General features: G+C 33.5%; 1 pseudogene; it reads left to right on the forward strand.

Annotated features, from left to right (window-relative positions):
* Window positions 1-6627, forward strand: part of LOC102006759 — a 14540-nt pseudogene that overhangs the window by 4165 nt on the left and 3748 nt on the right.

Below are 6627 nucleotides of genomic sequence, written 5' to 3' on the forward strand. Positions count from 1 at the left end.
GCAGGCGCTGTGCCCCTGAACTAAATCCCCAGCCCCTTTAATACTTTTTGAAGAGATAATATTGCATATCACAAAATTATATTCCACCAAAATATGACCAAGAATATTTTAACAGAATATGATCTATATGAAAAGTTTGAGATTAACATGTTTTAAAATGTTCTGAAAAAATATGTTCTCAGGATTGATTTTGTTTTTGTCAGCAATATTAGATCACCAACATTAATCAATTACTATATGATGTGAGCTCATGTACACACACACACACACACACACCCCACCACCACCACCACTACCAGCAGCAGCAGCAGCAGCACCACCACTTTCTTCTTCACTGTCTTGAGGAATGACAAAGCCAAGGCCATCAGGTGCTAACAGAGCTTAACTGGTAAATTACAGGTTTGGGTTTCTGAGGTTCTGTTGGAAATGGTGATTATAATCATTCCTCTAATATGTGCTCTAGGAAAATGACTGCCTTTTTTTTTCAAATAGTTATTTATATGAAGTTGCCGGAAGACATCCTTACTTTTATGCCCCAGAACTCCTTTACTATGTTGAAAAGTATAAGGCCGTTTTGACAGAATGCTGTGAAGCTGCTGACAAAGCTACCTGCCTGACACCGAAGGTATCTCCCAAGAGAAGAATGAAAGAACCATTCATTAAACAACTTTAGACTTTGGCCAACGTAGGATTACATTTAGGAAACCTTAAATTTTGATAGAGCTGGTCAAGAACACCATCCACACATATGTCCTCTAAGGACCTTTCATTCTTTCTGGAAGCCTCTCATCTCTTCCTTCCTCCTTACCAGATCTGCCTGTGTTGGCCTGACAGGAATCACTGTGCCTACATGTCCACCTGTCTCTTTCTGGTCATTGCTGTAGTGACATACGTTTGTCTAATTAGACAACAATGGGTTACAGTTTTTGTTTTTCTTTTCATAAGACAGTCTAGTCATATTTTATTATGACATGTCCTTTCCACTTAAATACCTAGAACCTCCGTCATGACTAGACTGTCTTTTCCTTTTCTTTTAATATAAAAATAATTTGATAAAACGAATACTTGGGAATTTAGGTGTAAATTTAGTCTAGCCTTAAAATTCAACTTGTAGTGTCTTGTCTGAGTTAATGAAGGAGCATTTTATAAAGATTTTTTGTTTTAATTTTTTATACAGATTTGTTTCTGTAGTTGGATACTTTGAAAGAAAAAGCACTGACTTCTGCTGCTGAACAGAGACTCAAGTGTGCTAGTATCCAGAAATTTGGGGACAGAGCTTTCAAAGCATGGTAAGAATTTTTAACACAGTTTGTATCTTTATAATGATGTAGATGATAATGGTTCAGCATTAACACAGTGTTTTCAAATAAATATTTTTGTCTAAAATGTAGAGAGGTGCTAGTGTTGAAAAGCAGAACATCAGTAACAATTTGACATTAGTTTTTGCCTTTTTTTTTGAATTGTGAAAGAACTTAGAAGTTTACCTTTACTATCTCAAAACAGAAAGATATTTAAATCCTATTTATTTATAAAGTCTGACCATCTAATTTTAATGGTCCATCATTATTATAGAGCTATGGTCATGATCTTTTTTTTATTTTTATACAAGGTGATCTGCAAGTGTGTATTTGTCTTTTTATGCCCCAATAATTAAATTTAGCCATCAACTAAGTCAAAGTTACTCCTTCTTATTTTCTCTCCACTCCAAATCTGCTCTTAGTCTGGTGTTTTGTTTGGGACTCTGTTTGGTATTGGTTGATTCTGGGACAATTCTTCAGTATCTGAGCCAAGAAAAATACAGTCAGTCCTGCCCACTCCTTATCTGTTAGCCAACAATGAATTTACATAACGGGAGAAAAAATTTATAAAACAGGAGAGAGAAAATAATAGACATTATGCATGCTTTCAATAAATTGCCAACTGAACTATCTTTTCCCATCATTCCTACCATCCAAACCATCCTAAACAACCAAACTAAACTGGTAAACTAAACAGTCTCAACATGAAACATTACAGTTACACAAGTTGTGATTGGTTCTGGGAAAGAAGTCTCCTTAACCCAATTTCTAAAATGATTGTGGAGAAAATAAGGATATTAGACTTTTACATTTTATCACAGAGAGAGGCTGTTTTGGATCAATTTCTTGGTAAACATGTTTTCACTCCAAATCTGCTCTTAGTCTGATGTTTTTGTTTGGGACTCTGTTGAAACATGTTTATTAAATAGACCCCAATTCTATAGAAGCTATGAAGTTTCTTTCCGAAGAGATCTTTAGAAGTTAGGAAGAATATGTTTTAGTTAAAAAAGTTTAGTTAATGAATCTGTGTGATACCTTCTGGATTATAAAATACTTTCATCTGCATTATCTAAGAATCCTCAGAGTAGTTGCTTAACTCTTGAAATCCAATACAATTTTTTCCTCCCCAAAATAAATCACAATGAGAAAGTTGGAAGCAACAATTGTTTGAGGATAGTACAATTAAATTACCTTTTCTCCCAGTATCATTCTTGCACCTTTAAAAAAGTAGTTCTTTAGTTTATAACACTGCAAAGGCTAAAGCCAAGAGAGGCTAAATAACTTGCACAGGATCACACTACTAAGAAGTGATGAAGCCAGATCTGGAAGTCAGATGTGGGCTGCAAACCTGATGCTTCTCAGATTGTATTGTCCCTTGTAGAATTCCTCTTTGATTTCTGACTTTATGAATCATCAGCTTCTCCTCTACTATACATAGTGTTAGAAGGGATAATTCTGCCTAAGGAAAAAGATAACTCAGATTTAGCTTTAAAAAATGGCTCAGATCTAGCATTAAAATAACTAATGACTTTTAAAAATTTTGTTTATAAATCTGTCTTGAATTTCCTTGTTATAAATAGTGTTTTCCTAGTACTTTGACATAAAATGTGCATAAAAATAATATTTTGATTGGGGGAATTCTCTTTTAGGGCAGTAGCTCGTCTGAGTCAGAAATTTCCCAAAGCTGACTTTGCCGAAATTTCCACCATAGTAAAGTCTCTTACCAAAATCAACATGGAATGTTGCCATGGTGACCCTGCTTGAGTGTGCAGATGACAGGGTAAAGACTCATTCATTTGTTTTTTGTAGCTCACATGTTTGAGTGGGTAGAAGGAAAATGTTTGGTGTCATTGGTGACCACTGACAGTGATTGCCATGGTCTTCTGTGCTCTTGTTTGCCCTATGTACAAGTTTTCTCTGCCTTGTGGGGATCTTTTTTTCTTTTTATTTTTATGGCTAATTGTTTGATCAATCTTGCACACTGATATCTGGTAATCTGAGCAATTACTTTGAAGATCACAATATGTAATATAACAACCATTGTTAATTTCCTATCATCTTGTTTTGAAATTCTGTATAATTTTTATTGTTTTTTTATATATTTTTTAAAATTCTCTTTAAAATAAAGAAACCTTTTTTAGAACCTAATTACTAAATGACCTGAAAAGTGTATTCATTGTTTGTAACCTCTTCTAGTACCTCTAATTAGGAATAAATGCTTAATTTAAAGTAGGATAGCTATAAAGATAGATTTTTTTCTTCTTTTTTTATTTTAAAGAGAATAGTAAAATTAAAGAACAATAGTAAAATACAAACAAAACAAAGCAAGGACATTAAAAGTGATACAGGGTTTCAAACCAAATGATAGGGATTAACAATAGTTGTTATATTACATATTGTTATCTTCAGCGAAGTTCCTCAGATTACCAGTTGTAAGAATGGAAGATTGATCAAACCATTAAAGAGAATAAGAAAATAATAATTTAAAAAAATTAGAGACAATAGAGTTTCATTAAACAGGATGGTAGGAATTCACCAATGGTTGTTATATTGCATATTGGTAATCTAAGCAACTTATGTGAAGATAACGATAGATTTTTAAAGGTATTTTGGGGATATAGGGAGGGTTGGAGAAAGGCCAGTAACTGAAAAGGATCTTAGAAAGACGTATTTTTTCCTTCTATTTTCTTTCTGTGTGTTAAATGCTTAACATGATCTCCCTCTCTCCAAACTTGTACTATTGTCTCCCTTTCTTCAAAGCTAAAATGACAAGGGGACCAAGAGATGGAGGGAGGAGTGGAAAGGGAAAGGCAATCAAAGAGGAATTAAGGCGTGTTATGCACATGTTCCAATTCCACACAAGGGATGGAAACATTATGTACTGAAAACATGTGCTAATAAATAAAAATTGAAATAAAAAGTATGACCAAATAACAGATTCCTAATTTAATGTGACATTTCCTGGTATATTGAAGGCAGATGCTTCGCATATTTTAAACAAGGTTGTGATCTTGATGCATTTTTCAAAAATCTCTTACATTTTATTTAGTTATTTGGTTTCAAGATGCTTAAACTTAATTTAGGGGGAATAATTGGAAAAATAGCACTGAGTTTTAATTTTAAAAAGGGTAAGTGAATCAACAGTAGAAACATAAAATTAATAACTGAAATTAAAATAAGTTATTATTATAAGTTGTTTCTGACTAGTCTTTTTTATTAAGTGGGGAGGTTTTTTATCAGTCACTGTCCTGGATTCTCCGTGCTTAGGAGCTCTGACTAAGAGCACATTCCTGGATGCACAGTGGTTGTATCTGGTCTTAGAGTATGTTTCGCCAGCTTAAGAAAGTTGCAGTAGCAATAGCAATTGATGTTGAACAATTTTCAACTTGCTTTCAGGCAGACCTGGCCAAGTACATTTGCGAGAATCAGGAGACAATCTCCAGTAAGCTGCAGGAGTGCTGTGCAAAGCCCGTGCTGGCGAAATCCCACTGCCTTGCAGAAATCCAAAGAGATGAAATGCCTGCGGACTTGCCTGCATTAACTGTTGACTTTGTTGAAGATAAAGATGTCTGCAAACACTACGCTGAAGCAAAAGATGTCTTCCTGGGCAGGTGAGTAGATAAGAAATGATGTTTTCATAACCTTCATATGGCTTCATGATTTAGGAATGTGTGGTGGGCTTTCCTCTGGAGCCACCACAATTTCCATGCTGCTCAGCCTTCTTCATCCTTCTCTCTTCCAATCTTTAAAGTTACTTTGAAAAAAATAAGTGGAAACACTGTCATGATCTAGCACATACATTCTTATGGCAGAAGCTCAATATTCCTTACTCCTTGAGGGTATTTTTGGAAATGTCTCTAGAAATAGCCTCTGTGCATATAAATTATGTATATATAAATTTTATGCATATATAATCATGTAATAATTCCTTCATCCTAAAGGTACTGCATAAACATCTAAAATATATATTGCCTATCAACTATTTAAAATATTGCCTAAAATATACGTTGCCTATCAACTATTTATATACATCTATCTATCATCTATCTATCCATATCAATGCATCTATATGACGGCAGCAAAAACATATAAAAGGAATGGAGTCTGATATCAAGTGCTTTACATTTGACTGAAAAGACAAGAAACCAGTAGCATGGCAGGTAGCACATAATTAAATGACCAACTATTGTATATTGCCAGTAAGTGTGTGATAAACTTTACATTCCGTTGTTGGATCATGATAGCATCCCATGCACTAAATAATATTTAGTAAAATTAAGTATCCTGAAAGATTTCACTCTATGGAGAGGAAATAGAAAAAGTTAATGGATATCTGTACATCTATTGGAATCTTTTTAGATGGAGTCCAAATCAAACTAAATGTGTGTAAAAATAGCAGGTATCATTTAATATGTGCCAAGATGTTTGTGTTTTACATAAAGTATGCTATAAATTTCTCACAGCCCACTTTATAAGACAGATAATGTTATTATCTTTATTTCCCAGAAAAGGCAACGTAGGTCCTGATGGTTTTAATCTGTTGCCTAAGGAAATATGCAAGATAAGTGGCAGATCCAGAAAATGAATGGAAGAAGCCTTAATTCTAGACCCAAGGTCTTCATCACTGTTTTACCACATGGGATGATGTAGTCCCATCTAGACCTTCAGAGTAGGAGTTACTCTTTGGGTTAATTTTGTGATTTTTTTCTGGCTCTTTGTCTCACTAAATCTGTGTTCATTTTACTTATGTAGTGAAATGACATTCTCTTGAGATGGGTTCAATTCTGTGTTCTTACACTTCATAGGAAAATAACCTTAAGTAGAATGGTTAATAAATCCTAGAATAGTCAGTCCAGAAAAGAAATCTATGAAAAAGGCAATCTCAATTTCACAAAATCATGACCATAGTTTTTCCTTTTTCATACTCCCAAGGACAAAATAAAATCAAGTAAACTTAAATGGTAATTAAGAGAGATTTAACTTAAATATCAAGAAAGTTGAACTGATGCCAAAATTCCTTCAATGCTAGGAAGTTTTGAAATCTATTTCTTTGTTATTTTGCAGGGTTTGAAAATATATTTTATTACTGTACACTAGTTTTGCAAAATACTGCATTTCAATGTAGTATTTTTGAAATCTATTTCTTTAGAAACTTTCAACTCTTTTGAGAAGGCTTAGGAATAATCTTACAGGAAGTTAAATTAGAAAAATATCTGTTCTGGACATTTTTCGAGTGCCTGTTGGTATAGATAATAGTTTTCAAATTATTCAGAATCTGAAGAAAGTCATTCTTTTTTAATGTTTTTTTTTTTTTTTTTTTTTTTTTTTT

The sequence above is a fragment of the Chinchilla lanigera genome, unplaced genomic scaffold (assembly GCF_000276665.1).
Source record: "Chinchilla lanigera isolate Chin_1 unplaced genomic scaffold, ChiLan1.0 scaffold00011, whole genome shotgun sequence".
Taxonomy (NCBI): Eukaryota; Metazoa; Chordata; class Mammalia; order Rodentia; family Chinchillidae; genus Chinchilla; species Chinchilla lanigera.